This window comes from Spodoptera frugiperda, chromosome 1 (assembly GCF_023101765.2).
Source record: "Spodoptera frugiperda isolate SF20-4 chromosome 1, AGI-APGP_CSIRO_Sfru_2.0, whole genome shotgun sequence".
Lineage (NCBI taxonomy): Eukaryota > Metazoa > Arthropoda > Insecta > Lepidoptera > Noctuidae > Spodoptera > Spodoptera frugiperda.
Window position 1 is genome coordinate 14,158,259 of NC_064212.1, and position 21,749 is coordinate 14,180,007.

The following is a 21,749-nucleotide window of genomic DNA, read 5'->3' on the forward strand; positions in this document are numbered from 1 at the left end:
TAAAGAAACTCCATAGGTTACTCTTTTTCAATCAGATTTACAATACAATTCTTGGTTACATTGTTTCGATTGCTTCAATTATGTGAGAACAATGTAACACTAATATTCAGTCAAAGAGATAGAAAAAGAAAATAACCTTAAGGACAATAGTTAGGCAATAGGCATTGTATCTTTAAAGCAGTACTACAGAAGCTCTACAATCGTTTCCGTTGACACACTGCCTCAACTCCCAAAAGGCCTCTAATAAAGCAGAGCCTAAACAAATAAAAGCAATGTTCCATCAGATATTCAGCAAACAAAATAGAAATCCGGAGCTATCAGCCATTTTTTATGATAAAATTGATTTGATTTAATCTCTATCAATATTGAATGAATATATTCTAACATACATTTGTTGTTTGCACATCGGGAGCAAACAAATTCGTTGCTAAAAATTAATCCGGCATTCATGGTCCACAACTTCACATGGCATTCGAGGTATTTTTAATAAAACCCCCCCATCCCCCTTCCTTTGTCACGGATCCGTCACGCTAATATGTCAAATTAGTCCTTTTGTTTTATATTAGACGGTTTCGTGGCAATCGGTTTTACGTTCAACATGACTCGTTGGTATGCATGCGGAATAAATACGTTTTCATGTGCGGAGCGAGTGTTTTGTTTTTACATTTCTTGTGTTTTTAACCGACTTCAAACAAGAAGGTTCTCTGACTTGTACAAATGTATGTTTGTGCGCGATTATCTAGCGTTTGGTTAAACCGAATTTGATACGGTTTGCAGCATATTATTTTAAAGATTTAGGAGAAGGTTATGAGTATATTACTATAAAAAAATAGGTTCGCACTTTAACACATGCTTAAACACGTGTGTTGAAATCGGGTTCTTTAAACGTAGTTTATAACCAACTTCAAAAAAAGAGTGGTATACCTAAGTATTTAGAGATATTTTTTCGTCAGCTTTTTATGAAAGGTTATTTCTTTTCACCTAAAATGTTTTAAAGTAAGAGAGTCTATGGTACTACATAACAATCTATGTAATCTATCGTGAAGGACGCCCTACAGTAGACTGCCAGACACGGTTGATGGCGATGATAAATATAAACCAAACCAAAGTAAGAAGTGTGCGCCATTTAATTAATTACAGCAATTACAGACTAGTAATTATTGAAACCGCGTGTAAATAATCATATAATGAACCACGGCAACATACCACAATACTCGTAATTATTTATTAAAATTTAATGAAAATTTAAAGCACTGGAATTTTAGTGTTAAACCCTTAACTGCTGTTATATTTTTTGCGTTATAGTAATAAAATGATGTTACGAGAATAAACAAAGTACCTACATAGAGCTGGTAACTATTAACTATTTCGTTTTGTTATTTCCTCTTCTCAGAACTATGATTATTTTAATTAATATTTGTATTAACAGGTAAAAAATAAGTGGGAGGCCCATGCTTGGGTACGAATGGGCCGGCTCGACCAGAGGGACACGAGTACCACGGCTTCACAGAAAACCGACGTGAAACAACGTTTGCGTTGTGTTTTGTTGTGTGAATGAGGTTACAGGAGACCCAATTAACCCCCTATCCTATCCCCGATTCCCCATTTTTAAATTCCTAACCGCCAAAAGGATGGCGACGCACTTGTAACGCTACTGGTGTTTCGGATGTCTATGGGCAATCAGACGATCTGTCTGCTCGTTTCCTGGTTCATAATATAAAAAAAAAACAACGATTTAACATGTTGTGGATTAAGCTTGTGAATTTTACATGTTGCAGTAAAACGATAGCTTTACCAATAATTGTTGTTTAGAATACTTATAACATAATATTATGTACCTTTTTTAAAACTCTCGATTAAGCTAAATATTTTATACAGATGTGTGTGAATAATTATGTAAAAAGGTATATTGAAGGTAAATAAAGAATCAATGATGTAGGTATTTAAATATACGGTTATTGGAACATTTATGTCCATCGGAAAGCAATCTGGGAGAGATCGCTACCGACGATAAGGCAAACAATTTTACATAAACATCGTTAAAAGAATCGTTATTAATTAACTGTAATATGTTGTGTAATAAAGAATATTTGTATTAACGATATTAAAAAGTGGCGTCGCCGTGAGCGTCCTCGCCTACTAACACACGTAATTAACTTTGTTAGGAGCGTCGCGACGCCGCCGTAAACAAAGCCGGGACTTTGATGAGATTATTCAATTGTTTCATATACAAAAGATCGTGTTAAATCATTTATATCGCCCTACTTGTGTCATTAAAAAGTGATACGACTGTACTCAGATCTTTTACTAGAAATTTCTTTAATTACTCCATTTCAGACTTAATTGTTACTTGAAAATAGGTATATCATGTAATTCATATATGTCGGTGAGTACATAATATATTTCTTCGTTATATTAAATACAGTTTTGAAGATAACTCAGGAGTTAGGACTCATATTTTAATTACAGATAATTTCAGTCACGTCAAAAATTCATTAGTATAGCATGAACTCATAGTTATTCGCAGTAAAATTACTAATGATACATAAAAATACATTTTAAAGCCATATTTATATTTATAGGTACGGTAATTCCTATATAAAGCAATCACCATGCTACGTGATGATACAGAAACAGCATGATGTAATCATTACCAGGAAATGAAACCTTAATTAAATTATAATAAACCACATTCCGAGTTTAAATATCTTTAACTGACGCAAATAACACCGAATATAGAGGTAATAGTTATCGATCACTTAAAATGTGGTTAACTTTGCGGTTACATGAATATTACTACTTACATAAACAGTTTTATTTTCCTCCTTCAAACACGTGTTGGTACCTATACATCTAACGGAAATTAACCACATTACATAACCAAATTATATGTACTGCCGCACTCAGAGACATTTAATTATTACTTTTTTTTTTGATGGGGGAAAATCATCCAATGACTTCTCCCGCCTTAGGTGAGGTGAGAGGGAGTGTCAGACTTTTACTGACTAAAAACCACCCCGTTCCTTCTCCTGCTTTGAGCCGGAGCTCCGGTAACCTTTTACATTGTCCGCAGCTTCAGATCGGGCATCAGCCCTACTGGGCCCCATCAAATACTTAAACTATTCTTTAGTAATGATTGTGTATAAAAAATTCTAAGGGATGGGTTAAGTAATATAAATAATTATTAAATGACTTTGAGTACGACGGTGAAATTTGTTTGTTTGTACAAACTTAACCGATGATACTTTAATGTTCATAATCATCAAATCAGCCATAAGACTCTGGGTTTGAAATGATATACAGCTACAATTAGTGAATCGTGCGAAAGGCATCTAATGGTGTTTGGTACATCAAAGTTTGGTGGAAAATTACCAAATGTATGAACCAACCCTAAACATCAAAATTCATTATTTGTATACCCTTTAGTTGACATATATATACTTTGTTGCTTATATATGTTACTCTTTTGTAACGTATGTTTGTGGTGTTCATTGAGGCTTTATATTTATCGACTTTTGTGTTATCATCTCAGTGGGAGTATCGAGGGAGGCTGAGTAAATGAGGAAGTTATTTGTTTACTCCTACATTATACACGTGGGCATCATGGTATCGGCTTTATCGTCAGTGACTTTAGAAGTTTTATAAATATCTCGTAAACTAGAAACTGAACCTGGTCCACTCGGGTGAATCGAATAACTGAGCTGTATAATAATTACAATACATATGCGAGACAGAAGGTGAAATTATGTTAATGTCAAGGCTTTCAATAGTACCAAAAGTTCAAGTTAATGTTGACTTTTTACGGTATTTTGTGTTAGTTGCGCTTTTCGGTTATGTTGTGAATTCTATTTAAATTAGGTATCATACAGGAAATACGATCATTTATTGTTTAAAATTCTGAGTCAGGAATGAAAAGTGGTAAAAACTAAAATTATGCGGTTGTGGTGATTCCAGAGAATTTTAAATTTAACATTTATGAGTAGGATTGAATCAGTTTCGAAAAATAATGACACAATCATTTCGGGTTTTATACGAATTAATGTTAATTGATACAGTAAAGCATGAATCATTAGATATTTTAATGTGTTACGTTGACCAATAGATGGCACCACTCGTCTGTTAGGTGTATCAATTATTTTAATTATACAGTACTTGGGTATCGTAGTGCGTTCTTGTTCGAGTCCTTTTATTATTGTTTTTGAAGTTTATTTAGTTGTTATCAGTTACTATAGATATCTAGTTAAAATCACGAACTCCCTGGAGGTTTTAAAAAGCGCCATGTTGACGTAGGGGGTCATCCTCAGCAATTGTACCTGTACCAGTAGTACTTCTGTCATCCACCTGTCGTCGCAATGCAGTGTCGTCCATTCTAAGATTAGTTTCCAGGCAGCTGATCCGCCATAAACCATACACTACATACAACTTGCAATTAGTGTCGCCGCTCTAATGACACTTGTTTGTTAACGAATACAATATCTGCGCGGACTCCTAAACTTTCGGCTCCAACCCGTGCATTCTAACCTTTTATTGTAATTGTGTTTGGTATTACACTCCGTTGTCGGAATTTTACTGTATGGCGGATGTGAACGTAGACTACTCAAGCGGCAGATGTGTCAACATATTGGTTTAATAACAAATGTGAATACGACAGCGAGTCAACCTCACATCTGGAATCATCAGTTTAGGCTAGATACGTACTCTTTCTTTACGAATAAAAAAGGTTCAGTTAGTAGTAAAAAAATAGTGACGAGATTTTATACACTTTGTAAGATACTTGTAAGATCAAAATTGATTAGCATCTATTCACAAACACCTACAGTTACTTCAAAAATGTACAGAGCGAAGGCAGATAACCCTCCATCCAGAGAGAACGGTATCTATTACCTTGTATCATTAATTCAACAACGTAATCTAACCTAAATGTGTCTTAAACTCACCTATTTTACATGAAAGCAATCCAATTATCCAGCCTGCCGATATTCTGTAGTTAGAAAGGTTGTCAGACTGTCAGACTAGATGTAGACTGCCAGTGACATGTTATGACGTCATGTGGATTAAAATCGAAATACTGGCTTTATGATTGTTACCGAGTTATCGAAACTCGGCTAGGATTTATGTCAGTTAATGTTTCTGCAGTGCTTAGTTGGGGGATGAATATTTTGAGGCTACAATATTATCTGTTATTTAGAAAATAGAATTAGTTTTGCTATTTATGTAACTTATAGACATAGCTAGACTACTTGTACATATGACTGCACAGTTGGCGCAGTGGCTAGGCAACTGGCTGCCGTGCAACGTGTCGCGGGTTCGATTCCCGCACGGAACAACTCTTTGTGTGTGATCCACAGATTGTTGTTCCGGGTCTGGGTGTCATGTGTATGTGAACTTGTATGTTTGTAAACGCACCCACGACACAGGTCTAAAAATCCTAATGTGGGGCAACGTTTTTTTAAAAACCAAAACCATAACCAAAAACCAAACCAAAACATATATACAGCCACTATGGACACCACAAATCTCAACGCACGATTGACCATTCAATGATCCCTGAGTAGTCTCCACAATCACCTCAAATGACCTCGCCATAAGATCATGTGCCACATCTCCCGAGCCCCGTGCTCTATGGCACGATGCATGAGACAACTTGTCATAGTGTGACTTGTTCGTAAATTTTATGGCGGTCGGTTTGATGGGGCACTCGCACTACTGACAAAGGATTAGTTCGAGGCTGCAATGGCAGTAAAATAGAACCAAGACATGCCGTGTATATTGTTTTGATTTATTTATTATGTTAGTGAACGATGTGTTTTCGGCGTTGAGTGGTTCCAAGTGCTAAGTACTGTGGATAAGGGAGACTTATATTTGATCACCATTTGAGTGTATGTGGAATTGGCTTTTCGATTTTTGCAGTATAAATATTGTGTGTTTGGATTACCTCTTATAATACGTGACTTCTAACATAACTCATGAAAAGTGGGCGATAGAAAGAATATGTGCATTGTACACCTCGGCCTACGTCCTTTGGGGATCAAAAGACAATGTTATTTTTAGCAAAACATAATGACTAGTAATCCTATTATTTTGCGTGTGGTATATGGCTAGATTCAGTCATTCTACATGTTATGTTTATGGAAACTAATAATAATTTGTTGTAAGTATCTATGTAGGCCACCGAGCTGCCGACAGTAGCAGTAAACAAGGAAATCTATTTGCTTGCATACAGCGTGTGAGTTGTATGCGCTGACACCTTGAATTTTGCTAAAGTCAAAGTCAAAGTCAAAGTCAAAGCATTTATTTCAATTAATCCTAAATAAGGCACTTTTGAAACGTCAAATTGAATTGTCCGTCAGTCTGTCTGTCAGTGAAGCTAGGCGCTCGTTCCAAAGTGTAGCTTCGAATGGAGAAGAACGAGCAAGAAACTCCATCGTTACTCTTTTAAAAAAGAAGTTTTTTACAATTTCTCTGATACACTATTTATCTATTGTATATATATGTAGGAACAATGTAACTACAATACGTCAAAACTAACGGGACAATAAAACCAATTTGTAAAGAAAATAAAATAGCGGGTTATTTCAAACATAGTGCCCACATATGTACACTTACAATTTTGAAATAATGCTTCTATACAAATAAAAAATAATCTTTAATTTAATTTTTCAAATAAAAAAAAAAAAATGAATAACTGCTTGATGCCACAGGATCCCTAGACTGCATTGGAATAAATTAATACTTTAAGTTAACGTGTAACTAGTGATCGTATTTGAGCATTGTCTAGTGTGAGCGAGTGTCCAGTGGAGCCGGACCAACATGCTGCCACGCATTTTTATCCTCAATATAATCTGACAGTTTATAATATGCCTGTTTACACAGTTCACGCTTTATACAAGATTTAAATTTTTTCTCGTTCAGATTCAGTATGGTAGTTGGTAGTTTATTATAACATTTAACACAAAAACCCATGAAGGATTTCTGCACTTTGGACGTGTAGCACTAACGTGTAGCAGTAAGATAAAATTATCGCCAGTTAACTTTATTACTTATTACTATGTTATTAATACTCCATGGTTGATATAGTTGATATAGGCCCATGCCCATTTAGGCCAATCGGTCAAATGATCAATTTTCAACGTTATGAATTAGTTTTTAAGTCGAAAATGTGTAAAATAATGTATTTGAGGAAGTTATGCCACCTGTTTCAACCAGTGATACCAACAGTTAATCATGTAAATGTGTGTGGTTGTTAACACGACCTCACGTCACACAAAGCCTTCGTTTTTGCCGCGTCAACGCCAAAGTTATTTCGACGAAAGTTTTGGATTGTCGCTGGTCCGGATGTCGCCGTACCCACCGCTTACGTACTTCCGGTACGGCCGCATTCACCCCGCAACGGCCGATGGGCCGGAAATCGTCACGTTTTTCCTCCGGTTCACGATTACTTAAAACGTGTGTTGAGTGTACTTTATTGATTATTGCCGCCCACGTATACACGTACACAGCGTACACGGCACGACGTGTTGCAGTACAACATGTTATTTTAAAATATATTTCAGTGTAACACTAACGAGGCAGGAAATTAATATTCTATAGAATCTGTTAGGAAACGGATGATACAGTATTATGAGTGCTGGTTATAACGAAAGTTTCCTTTGTTATTGCGGGATATTTTCTCTATATTTTCCATGAAGTATATGATCATGAAGCTTACTTCTAGGAAGGTGGGTATTATTACATCATATTTGTAATTCCCCGAAGAGCCGAGGTCCGTGCTCCGTAGTCAAATTGCCAGGAACCAGCGATGTGATGTAGTCACTGGAATCTAGTTACTTTTTATAAAATTTTAAGGAGATTTTATTATATTCTGAAAAGTCTTGTTTTTAAGTACGGTACCTATATAAATGAATTTATAAAGGATTTTTTAAAGAAAAAAGCTTTAGGAATTGAATGCGTAGATTCTAACTACCTAAATGTCAACTGTCAGATATAAAAAGTACTAGTAGTTATAGTTTGTAGCAGTTATTAATATGTAGTTCACTATTGTATTTCAAATAATGTAACAAAACATACAAAAGTACACAATGACAACCTATTAGATATATAGATTTTATAAGTACTAAAATTTCTAATATCAACGATAAAAGCATTACGTAACCGGATTAATAATAAAGCGAGGGAAGTGTGGACATCGGTGCGAGTGTCCAGCAGTGGCCATAGTGGCCCATAGTGGCCTGTAGTGGTGTTTACTGAAGTAAGCCGGCGCTAAATCTTGGCCGGGACGAAACTAAAACAATAATAATAAATACGAATTGTAAATAGAGGATGCTGGGCAGTGTGGCCAGGAAACACGCTGACACGTGCTCACTATAACTATCCTAATACAATTACTTGGCTTGAGCTGAAATTTGATCAATAGCAGTTATTTATATTGTTTAAAGAACTTCGTACTTTAATTTACAAATGTTTTAATCCTTCATCGTAAGTACGTGAAATAAATACATTCTAATCACAGTTTCAAATAAATCCATTAAGCACGAGTCTAAAATAAATTACGCAATAACTGAAAAGATATTAGTTTTTCTCATTCAGAATTTAAATTAGGCTAATTTGTAACGGCAACAGAAAATGCATTCATCAAATCAGAATCTAAAATTGCCCAAATAAACCACGAATGTGCTGCCATCTATTTTCGGGGGCTGAGTATAAAACGCTCTTGATACAGGGCTGGGAAGGGCCTATTTAGCTTATTTACGAGCCCGTTACACTCTCCAGACGTTCTGCAGATTATTACAATTTTAACGGCTCGATGTAAACGGCCTAATGCAAACTAATGAGATAGGATGGCCGTGTAATGATGGAATAATTCTAATGCCTACGGTTCGAGACGGCCCGCGGAGTTAGCTCAGTCTTAGTTTTATTTCACTGAGTGGAACTGAGTATTTAATGTTGGTTTTGTGGTGGAAACCTGAGACATAAGGTCCAGTATTGGAAACGGATGAGTTACACGTATATTTTTGGAATTCGAAATATTCAGAATACTCAACCTGTATCGGTATATACATTCAGCTTGCCACACCTGGAATATAAGAATATTTGCAAAATGAAAGTATGTATGTATTCGTACTTAGATAATTCCGTGAAAAGTCAAATTAAGCTTTGTTTCCTGCAAGCAAACAATTTTCGCAGACAGCTTCTCAAATATTTTCTAAAAATAGTTCTAAAATATCTTCATTAAGTTTCTCAGTAGTCCAAAAACATGGGCAGGCAGACATTTCAATTGATTTCCCTTGAAATATTTATTAAATTTACTTTGTAAGGAATTTCCCAACGACCTATTTTGCGTTTCCCTGGAGACAAAGTTCCAGATATAATCAGCATGAAATGATAACATTATATCAGTTGATACTTTGAGGATTTAATGAACAGCTACATTTTTAGTTTAACCTCTATTATCTGGGATATTTCTCAGATGTTCTGCGTTTGTTCCTTATTTTGTAATAAACCGTTCAGGGCATCCATATCGTAGAGTGTAGTGAATCAAGTGGAGCCCGGATCCCGGATGTAGTGGTGTACGGTGGTCGGACGGTCCGGACGCCGGACGCCCGGCTTGACCGGCTAATTGACTAATCCGGTTACAACTGGCCGAACAAAGAACACTATTCGTGTTGTTTAGGTTTTGTTTACCTACTGATATTTTCGGTATTGTGTTAAGCTATAGCAGTAATAATAGCAAACTAAGTGCCTGTCCCACCAGCTTAATATAGATCAACTTATGTGATACACAGTTCATATAAATTACGTTTTACATAGTGAACCAGGCCCTTAGTATATATCATATACGATTTAATTTTTAATAGATATATTACAGTCTTGTTTTTTAAGATGATCTCTTAAAAACCATGATTAAATTGGTGATTGATGTAAGGTAAGGCGCACATGGCTATAGTGAATTGCGCGTGGCGTGCATATTGTATGAGTCAGATGAGGGTCCCTCGTGAGGTAATGGCCTCGTAAGGGAGGCCTACCCTAACTTATCACTATTTGTACCACGGCCACTACTTTCTTCCTATATTAGAACAGTTGCTCTTTCTTTTTTATTAAGAAACTCATGTAAGGGAGGTAATTCTATTCTATGTTCAAAGTTTTTGAATGAGTTTGAAAATATATGTCAAAATCAATGCATTTATTTCAATTAGGCACTTTTAAAACGTCAAATTGAATTGTCCGTCAGTCTGTCTGTCAGTGAAGCTAGGTGCTCGCTTTTTGTCATGAGGGTTTGAGTTATTGTGAGATACATTATGAAACGAAAATATCTAGCTACGTTTTCGTGATATTACCACTTGAATAAGTAAAAAAAAGATCACTCAAATATTTAATTCTTCTATTTTTGATCTTTATAACAATTCATAAGATAACAAAATAAAGAATATAAAAAACAAATGAATAACAAAAAGTATTCGCAGTCGGTAGGATTCGAACCTACGCTCCCAGAGGGAATCTGATTTCTAGTCAGACGCCTTAACCGCTCGGCCACGACTGCTGCTTGCTAATGTGTCGAAATTGTGATCCACGTGGTGGCGATCGACTTTCACTTTTTTATTTTTATAATTAAACCTGTTTGTAAGCGCGTGCGTCGGTGAAAGGCAAAAATAATAATGTACTGTTGAAAGTTGTTCTATTTGAGAATATTTCAATGTCATAACGCTTTGAAGTCTAGGGTAGACTGGGTACGGTTGAAACAAAGGACGGTTGAAACAAAACGAATATCTCGCAAACCGTTGGCGGGGCAGCTAGGGGTCCAAGGGGAGAACGAAGCGGATGATAGGTCTAAACACGAATCTTAATGTTGTGTCACTCTCCGCGCGCTTTGGCTATTTCTAGGGGACCCTATTGTGTTTTGATAACCAAAAGTAAGTATTTATGCTTGGAGATTTTCCCAATTATTGTCGTTTTTATGCAAGTGACAGCATTGAGGGTGCGTTGTTGTTTGAAATGAAGCTCGCGGAATATGACATTGTGACTAGTTTTTGTGTATCATTATTGTTACAATGACTAATAACTGAATTTTACCTAAAGTAGGAGTTGGGGACGGTTGAAACATTTTTTTTGGGTACGGTTGAAACAGTGTACTTATTATTTTTTTCTTGTTTTTACATCAAATAATATTTTTTAATGTGGACGTGTGAAGAGTGATCTGATTGATCTTTAAATTTGGCTTATCCTTATTGGACTAATGAAAGCCAAAAATTGTTTTCTTTCAAACTTTTTTTTAAATATTATTGTTTAGTTTGCTATGTTTAAAAAACAGTTGATTTTGGTTTAATTTACGTAAATTTTATATCAATGTTAAGTAATTTGTAGTTACTTAGTTTTTTGATGATTGATAATATATATTTTAAATAGTGTGCTTTAAAACATTAAAGGCTGATTAAAAATATCGTTTCAAGTATATAAATATTGAAGACTGATTACTAATGTCAAAGAGTTACTTAATTATTCTTAGATTTAAAATAAACAATTAATAAAACGTGTTGTAATATTATATTTTGTATTATTCGCATGTGTTTCAACTGACCCCATTCACTGTTTCAACCGCCCCTGGTATGGGGACGGTTGCAACAAATCCGATTTATTTTTTAATTTGATCTCCTTTTAAAAATAACACACCTGGGACTAGAAACATATTGCCTATTAGTAGACAGAAACATGCTCTTTTATTTAACATATCTTCTTCATCGCTCGGGTTATAAAAAGCAGAACTATGGACGTTATAAGTGAAACTGTTTCAACCGTACCCAGTCTACCCTACTATTTATAATTTTATTAGTTTAGAACAAATGCTTCAGTCTCGAAAGTTATGATGAAGTTACTTTACTTAAAACTTATTGTTTAAGTTAGTAGGAAGCCTCAAGAATATTAACATGGTCTAGTTGCATAGTAATTAGCATAGGTTCAAGTTATGTTAATGTTTGTGGTAGCCAATTATTGGCCTATAACTTTATTTAATTGTATTTCGTACATTTAACACGTGGTAATTTTGAAAACCTTTCTAATTGCGAGTGCATACAAAATAGTGAAGGTATTAAATAGTTAAGGTTTGTTTGACAAGTGTTACTTATGTATCATTAGGAATATAATATAATACTAGTTTCTACCAGCGGCTTCGTCTGCGTTCCCGGTGGATAAAAAGTAAAAAAAAAGATAAAAATCCTATCACCCAAGTCAGCTCATACCCTGTCTGTATACCAAATTTCATCAATACCCGTTCAGTAGTTTCAGCGTGATTGACGGACAAACATCCAAACAAACAAACATTCTTTTATACACACATTTATAATATTAGTGTGACGATCAATCAGCTCTTATAAATTGGTACCTACACTGACTGAAATGATTTTTCACAGAGCTTAAATCATAATCGCGATTTTCATTAGTTGTAGTTTTATTCAGTGCAATTGAAAACAAACAAATATTAATCAGTTTTATATGAATTAGCAGTATTAACATTTGTTTTGTCGTGCATGACATACCTGTGCGCTGATATCGGATTAGTACGATTAACGATATCATTTGATTGATTGGATAATTAATTTATGTATTGGGTTTTCCTAACATTTTCTCTCTTCAATGATTTTATCGTTGATCACAAAGGTCGTGACAATGAGATCGTCAGTCAGTATGATGTCGGAACCAATTAGATGTTACGATGTTAACTTACCTTACTTGGTATTAAAATAATTATTAAAGGGGCCACATCTAGTGTATAGTGGTTACAAATTTGACTGCACGGCTGGTGTGGTGGGTGGACAACTGGCTGCCGATTGTCTGCACGACGGAACAACTCTATGTGTAATCCACCCTGTTGTTCTGGGTCTGGGTGTCATATCAAAACTTAATCTAACATGGTGCGATTTCACTCATTATATACACTGTTATATTTATGGTAAGATGAATTTAAGAATTCTCAGTAACTTGAGTTTTTAACCAGCCAAGTTTATCTATATCTCCTTGAAAATGTGAAACATAGCCTTTCTATCACATTTTTTAAATCTTTTTCATTATTCGGATCTATATATTTCCAAAGATTAATATGAGAACTATTCCTTTCTACCTCTAAGCTGAAACGTCAGAATTTTAAAAAGCTACGTCGGTAGTAGATTTTCCTTGCAGTTTTATATTCTGGCTGGTTTGCCTATAAATCAAAACTTACTGTTACGGCTACTACTACGACTAGTGCGAGTATATCGCGGAAAGAAACTTTCCTTTGACTGCTACTTGGATATACCGACGTTGTTCTTTACCTAGGTACTCATATACTTCATGGTTATTTACTGGAATAAGTATATCGATAGCTTCGAGTAATTTAAATGATTATTTATAAAGAGACAGTTGAATCTGCTGTGGTTATGTAAATATGAAAATTACAAACTATTTGGTATGGTATGCTATTAAAACTTTTTTTATGTTAAATGGTTTTAATGGGCTTATATTATATGGTCATCAAGATTAAGAGTGTGTACCAAATATCAGATCGACCGGACGTCAAGAAGGGGATTAAATTCCAATGATTTAATTTGACACAAACAAACAGGTCAAGCTAAATATGGTTTATATAATAAACTTAAAGTTAAAGTATTTTTAAAGAGTATCAAACGATACCTGAATACATACTACATACGTAGGTTAATAGGTATTGCAGCCACAACATAATTATACTACAGTGCATACAGCAGTCACGTAATAATTTAACCCATACCAATCAAGTCTCTATTAATTTGATGTGTGACGTATCGCTACCGAGTACACACGACACATGACACACGACACACGACACACGAACCCACGACCACAAACACCTGGCGACAGAGGGCGCTGCTAGTAGTGGGCACATAAAGAGCACACGGTGAAGATTAACACCCGGTCATTGGCGCTCGGACTGAAATATTAGGCAGCTACCTAAATCAGTTTATGAGGTTGCAATCAGCGGCCAGCGTGTAACGTTTGTTTTACGCTGATTGTGGCCTGTTTGCTCCCCTACTAGAGGACCACTACCGCGCAGGGAGGTTAGGCAGAAGGTTCAGTTTGTACAGTTTGAAGATGTTAACTTTTAACGCGAAACTGCACGCCAAATGTTTTGTTGTATAGTAATTAATGGGGTGTATAATTTGTTATGTTATGATTTATGCTAGACTAGCTCTCAGTCTATTAACAAGAGGATTTTTCTAATTTCAAGATAATTATTGTTAGTAATTTTGACAGCTCCAGTGATTGCTCGAACAAGATGGATATTCTATTGTGACATCTAAATGCATAGTTTAAAACTTGTCAGTCACAAAATGTATTATTGGCGTTATTGTTTTTTTTTATTCAGTTATTTAATACCTATTTATTAATGAGGAACTTCTGTATTGCACTGCTTATTGTCTGCGAAGTGCACATTTGGGCATGTCCGAACTACAACGACTGTAGGTAATTAGTTTTGCAGCTACATTTTCTCAATTGATGTTACTTCCTGTTGATTGCCTTTTGAATATTGTTTAATTTTATCATTTCGATATTTTCTGTCGACCCATGGTTTATTAGGTACATACATTTTATTACATCATAGAAAAACATTCCTGTTCTTTACAGTTCAGCTACGACTGTACTAAGTATATCATTATGGTAAAATAAAATAAATAACTCTACGTACCTAAGATTCAATAACATGATCTCCACGAGCTCTTGTATCGGTTGTTATTGACAAAACAGAATGTAATATAATATCTATCGCATATCATTTCCCTACAAAATGAAAGGAAAACAACGGTTAAGTAGCTACTGGTGCCTTCACAGTTAAATGAGATTTGATTTCCGTCAGTATTATTACAAAGGTAGAGTCGAATGTATTAATACTTGACGTTACATTACAATTTGTTACACACACACACAGACACACAAGATAATCATATTGTAGCTACTCCTCCAAAGAACTCTCCAGAACTTTGTACACAACACAATAACGGGAAAGTAACAACATTGCAAATAACGACATATTTGAACTGAAAACGGTGTACTAGGAGATAATAAAATGGAGGCGAAGTATGCTTTGAGTCGCGCACTAAATGCGAGGAACCGGTGAGTCTAATCGGTAAAGAGAATTCTTTGAGAGCCTCGCTATCGGAAGGGTTGCCTTCATCTCTCATGTTATTCGGGAGATACGAGTTCCACTGACTTTTAGGTAATTGTACATAGACAGGATGGTACCGATAGTAATTGGGGGTTCTGGTGTTATATGTCAAGGATCTGGTGGCATGGTTGCCATCATCAATCTTTATAGGTGTTGATAGTGGTTACCGCACTGAAGTAGTTTCATTGTTAGTCAGGCAAAAATGCTATACAACCTATACAAGTTTAAATAAAGGATAGCGTAACATACCAGTATCAAGTTTTACAATACACTCGGGCTACCTATGAATTAGCTGTCCAATATGAGTTAAGCCAAACGCAACCAAGACGGCCATGTAAACATCCAATCAATTCCACATCGGTCGGAAGCCACGTCCATGTGTAAGAGGTTCCACCGAGCAGTTCCGTCGACGCGGCACTGGCCGGGACGTCTCAATTATTTCTATGGCGGCTGCCATCGTTCCGTCCCCTGTAATGGCGCGCCCGATCACCGCCGCTCCTGAGGTTATCGCTCCAATTATTGAAGGTCCCACGTTCGTTTTCTGCTTATCTCTCCTGTAGGTGATATTCCTGGGTGGACCACTGGTCACTGATTGCCGTTTTCTTAATTACGATTTTGGATATACATACATAGTATGTAGTATGTATCGGCGGAAGAACACTAGTAAACAAGATTCAGAAAAACAAAATTCTTCATACACCTCACATGATTGTGATGTAACAAACTATAAAGACATGTCAATGACAAAAGAAGCATAGTATTGTACGCATCCGATTCATTTTCTTTTAAATGATAGTTGTATACTTTCGGAATTCAAAATATGAACAAAAACAGACGACATGTCAATGACGTCACGTCCGACAGAAGTATAACGTTACGAGTTACGTAAAATAAATAACCATGATCGCTAATAAAATTATGCGTTACCTATTTTTATAACTCATTCCGATTAATACACGAATAGGCGTAGTTATAGATATGGCGTAACTAGACCACACACTCTTTAAAATATTCACCTTCACATTTCCCCAGCTGTTTCAATAAAACCTCTCACTTGTACGTCAGCCAGTGATTGCAATACTCATTTACGTTGGAGAGGTAAGCAGCAGTCGTGGCCGAGCGGTTAAGGCGTCTGACTAGAAATCAGATTCCCTCTGGGAGCGTAGGTTCGAATCCTACCGACTGCGAATACTTTTTGCCAATGTTTTTATCACTTTTTTTATCTAGTATTTGTATTAGTATTTTTACATATGGTTTTATAAGCCTCATGATACGGACTGCAGTAATAAGAATAGGTTCAAATTATTTATCAATGTGGACTGACTAGAATGGGCCACGTAAAAGCCTTACCCTGTATTGCTATTTATAGTTCCGTCCCCACCTACTTATTCAGGACATTCTATAGCTTTTAGCATTTAATACAGCCTTTGTAAGTACACCTTTAAATTGCGATAAGCTTTATTTATGGCACTTGAAATATCTTAGTGCTGGCTGAGAATACAGCGACGCCATTAGACTAATAAAAAGAAAATATGTTTAAATTTAGAACACGTTGTCACCCGGCTGACAGTTGCCGGTTGCTAGGAGTCAACATTAGGCGGGAATAAAAGAAAAAAATATTAATCCAGTCGGAGTGGATTTATCTCATAAAAAGCCTGGAGCTACGTCCTAGAATATCTAATTGCTTTGTTCTAGGAATAAGGATGATGAGTTTACCTGTAATAGACTTTCCAGAATCTATAATGTAGAATAATATTTGGATCTTTTATAAATATGTTAAACATGTTGTGTCTAGCTTTATAGAATGACAGCTAAATCAATGTTGACAGTGTAAAAAATGTTTTTTTCTAGCCCTAAGCAAATATTTTTCTTTAATATTTATTTATTTGTGGGAGATGAAGATTGCTAAGTTTTGCATCAGCAATAAATTAAACCCAGGGTCAGGGCCGGGCGGCGTGTAATCAACACGGTGTTTGATTATTAGCTCGGCGGCGCTTCATTATCTGTAGTTATTACAATATTATCGGTAATCTCTCCATTATCGCCTGCGGTGCTGCTACAAATTATTACTTATACATATCTGTCATAGTATCCAATTATATTTATACACAATACATGTGTTTATGTGTTTATTTTAGGCTGAGGTTCTCGTTAATACGTACTTTAATTAGTTTGCCTAGACAGGCTTTAATATTTAAAATCCAATTGAGGTTCATGTAAATAATAATATGAAGATACTCTTATCTGATGGGTGAATCGATATAAATGTGTAATACGAATAATATTGTAATTTCATTATAGTTCAAGTTAATGTAACATTTCGATAATTAAGGTAAACAATCACACCTACATCAACCACTACTAATTTGCATGTACTCCTATTGTACAGGAGCCAGCGGGGCCCGCGCGGCCGGGGCCCACCCCAGGGCCGGACATTAAACGCATAGCCACAATCAGTGGAGCTCGTTAAGTATAATTCGATCGGCCGCTAGAGCTGCCACCGCCTCACTAATCACCCGTTCATTTACATACAATTCATTTGTTTTGCTCAAGTGATGTGTCGCCGTAATTCGTAATCGATTTCATATCGATTTTTCAAATTTATTTCTTTTTTAAGTTGAGTGTGGTGTAAGCTTTCTTGGTGGATTCATTTAAAGATTCAATCTTACAGTGACTATATTTAATGTCTTTTGCAATGGCTGACGGATTGATCAAATATTTCTTTAAATATGTCAAAATGTCTGCAAATTTATCTTCTAAATCCTAAATATCAGTTATCAATTAACTTAAAATCTAATTACTTCAACTGAACAGAGAAGTAAAAATACCCTGTAGTGTTTTGTTCTTGTTGCTGAACTGAGAATCGAACTTTGTTGAAATCGATTCATCAGAAACACCTGTACGTGTTAGTTGGGAACAAAGTTTAGACGTCGTGCTGTGTTTATACACTAGTTCCTCGTCGTTGACCAATTATTGTACCTGGGTGGATTTCGTATATTTCTTCATTTGGTCAATTTTCATTTGCATTCTATACCTTGTTTTGCAAAAAATGCAAAATACCATTATTGGCTTACACATGAAGAGAAGAAAATATTATTAATGTTATTTGATACTTAATATTATGTAAAATTGTCAGAAAAGTAGAGTAGAGCCTTAGGCTTTCTCTAGCTGTCAACTTTTGGGTGATATATCTACCTAGAAATAACATAAAACTAATTGATTTATATAATAACATAAAAATAAATGATCAATGACAGGTCTGTCTTTCTTGTAAAACGATTGTAGTGAATCGATTTATAAATCGCATCTCTATACGTGAACAGTCTCTACAGTTGCACAATTATTTGGTGCAATTTTGGATTAATTGCTTATTTAAGCGAATACTAATTTTGCCTCCTTGGTTTACTTGACTGATCATTGGTTGAATGGACGTAAGTGTTATTCTCGGTCGTGTATGGCATTATTGGGATGTTTTCGGTTTTTAGATTTTTTAGTAGCAATATTTCAGTTACATGTTAGCATTAGACATCGTTTTTTGAAATTATTTCAAATGATGAGGCAACTTACTACGCTAGAATACTCGCAAATGAAAATAAAATTGTTTAGGAATGATGACAGTGGCTGTTTAAACTGATGAAGATTTATTATGATATGTTTTGTTTTTAATAAACTAACCGAAAGTCTATTTTTCTGTGTGCAATTATTATTACAATATTTACGTATTAAAGTAAATTCTCTTGGTATATAGTGAATTATGACAAGTTTTATGTATTACATACTGCATTATATTATTATGTTTGTAATCACTATTGTTTCTCTTCTGGCAATATCTGTGTCTCTAATAGAACAGTGGATGTCATGATGAGGATTTGTGAGAAGATGGATGGCTGATGAATTAGTTTTAAGTAATTAAAAATATTGTATTTCTTTTCTTTTTCTCTCTTTGTTGTAAATTTTCAACATTTTAACTGTATAATGTATTGGCTTAAGCTGTAAAATTATGCATGTTTTTCCAAATAAATAAATAAATAAATGATGAGTAGCCTCAAATACCAAGAAGCTCATCTTCACAATATAGTGAGTAATAAAGAAGTAGCCTCACACACACACACACTCGAGCGCCCAAAAGGGACACGGAGCGAGCCCACTAAAGTAAACTCAAAACGTTTAAAATGTACGCCGGTACACGTAATAAGTAATAACAGAAGGACAATAAGAGATACCTTCGATGTAGGATTATATCGTGTATACCTTGCTCTTTGTAAGGTTCGATAGTTTTCACATTATGTATGTTTTCAAAACGCTAAAAGTAAGCCAAATCGTGGTTTGATCATGTTGAATATGTAGGATCCTATATATAGTATTCGAAGTTTCTTTAGTTAAAAAAATACCAACAATGATTTTCCTTTTATGAAAAAAACTTCTAAAGGTAAACAAAAATGTGTTCTTCCTTTTGTTTTAATTTGTGGGCCTTCGGTCGGTCCGCTGCATGCAGTGCGTGGCTAAAAAAAGGTGACATACCTACGAGTGTGTCCCTGTCGCTGTAAAAACGTACCGTATTTTTGTTGGTTTTGTTACGCAAGCTTATCCAAGGCTCCCGTGTACCACTTCAAAATATATACTTTTTGTGCGTAAACTTTTTTTAACGTTGATGAGTAATGTTATTGTGGTCAGATTAAACCCCGGGAGACCTCGCCAGTCGCTACACTTCAGAAACAGAAACACGATCGAACGGAGAATGTGATCCTCAAAGAATACAGCCAATATAATACGAGTACTTCATCTAATGAAATATGTAGTCATTTCTTTTCAGATTTATTATTTCCCTTGTAAAACTGAAATATAACCCCAATTTCCCCGAGGCGTTATAAAAGGCAATAAAAAGATTATAATCAGAAACATGAGTACTTACTGTCGTTGTTATCATGAATACGACCAGAATCTCTGACATTTTGAAAGGCAACTAAATCTCTCTTTGAGTTCCGTAAAGGCCAATTTCTGAATAAAAGAATACAAATTGAATTTAAGAAAACAAGTCACTTGCTTCTCGCTGGCGGCATTATTACATTACAGGGAGATAATTATTTGACTGTTCCGTCGATATTTATCGATTGTACGCATTTAAAATGGTGGGCTATTTATGAATAGCTTATATTTACGGAGGTGACATAATGCGCGTATGTGATGGTAATGAGCAGTATATGTACAGGCTGTCACGCTCACGCCAATAGTCTCTGATTTAATAGTACTTGCTTTCATACCCTCGCAATTATTCAACTCCCACGATGATAACACCCAATTTAAATCCAGAATTAACGAGCAATCAATTATCCCGAAAAATATTCAGTTTGGGTGATTTTTAAAACGATTATACGGCCTCCGGTTCGCACCGAATTTAATTTTAAAGTTTGTCCAACATTTTCATAGTTCACATATGAAATTTGTCAATTTTGGGTTCGTTCGTTACCTAATGTGACCTTTGGAGTGGCGTGGCCTGGCCAATTAATAACATTTCGTCAGGCGGGAGTGTGTGGGCCCGCCAGGCCGCCGCGCGCCAGGCCGGCCTGGCTGCCTGGGCGGCAATCCTCCCCGCGACGTAACTTTTAATCAGAGTATTCGGTTTACTTCCATTGATTCCCTCGGATTGCCGTTTATTTTCGGAACAGATTGATTTCGTTGTTGCGGGCTCAAATTGAAACTGTCTGTGTATTGTGATCTGTAATTACCATTCTGACTGTTCGTAGCTTGCATTGCATTATTGCAAAGTAACATATTGCTTTTAATAATATTTCAGAAATGCAATAATCGAAAGATAAATAAAATCAAATAAAAAAATCTATATTATTGTTTTAAATAAAAAAAAAACTCTGTTTCCGCCCGGGATCGAACCGGGGACCTTGTGCGTGTGAAGCACACGTGATAACCGCTACACTACGGAAACACATGCTATGGTAGGTGAAATAAGTGTATCTATGTAATAACTGGACCGCGAAGTTTGTATAAATCTAAGGTCAGAGACCCGGGTTTAGATTTTAAAGTCTGATTAATTGCCTTTAACTACTTTTTACAATCAAAAATATTATGAAACAAAAGATAAGTTCATAAACACAGGCAATAAGAATCAGAACTACACAACGCTACGTTGAAGGATTGTTTGACGGGCAAAGCAATATCTAAGCCATGCAACCGAACAAAGCCTGCGAAGCTGTCCCACATCAGTTGTTAAGGAGCACTTTATGAAAGACGGTTGCCAAAACCAGCAGCCTGCAGTCACCCGCTGCCTATGAGCCATCATTTGAGTAGCAACTTAATGAGTCCTTTGAAGTCTTCTCCCTTTTGTTTGAGTTTTCTGAGCAGACGTCAGAATTAACTGCGTGCCTCGTCGCCCGGTAATTACCAATAAGAATCCCCCCCCCCTACCCCTCACCCCCATCCCCGCTCCCCCGCCAATTACTTCTGGTTTGAAAACACAGTTAAACGTATTTTATTGGCAGTACAATTTTGTTTCTGCTTGATGGAATTATGACTTTGTATTGGTATTCGGAATTTGGATCAGAATGTAAGTCACAGCGCAGTTCCGTAC

The 21,749-nt window shown here is 35.7% G+C and overlaps 3 non-coding genes across 3 annotated transcripts; 1 reads left to right on the forward strand and 2 right to left on the reverse strand.

Annotated features, from left to right (window-relative positions):
* Nucleotides 1–10,455: 10,455 nt before the first annotated feature.
* Trnas-aga (transfer RNA serine (anticodon AGA)) lies at nt 10,456–10,537 on the reverse strand. Its single transcript has one exon. It is a non-coding gene; the product is annotated as a tRNA-Ser (tRNA).
* Nucleotides 10,538–16,271: 5,734 nt separating this feature from the next.
* Nucleotides 16,272–16,353, forward strand: Trnas-aga (transfer RNA serine (anticodon AGA)). The gene has a single exon. It is a non-coding gene; the product is annotated as a tRNA-Ser (tRNA).
* A 4,681-nt stretch (nt 16,354–21,034) lies between these two features.
* Nucleotides 21,035–21,107, reverse strand: Trnav-cac (transfer RNA valine (anticodon CAC)). Its single transcript has one exon. It is a non-coding gene; the product is annotated as a tRNA-Val (tRNA).
* Between the last annotated feature and the right edge of the window lie 642 nt (nt 21,108–21,749).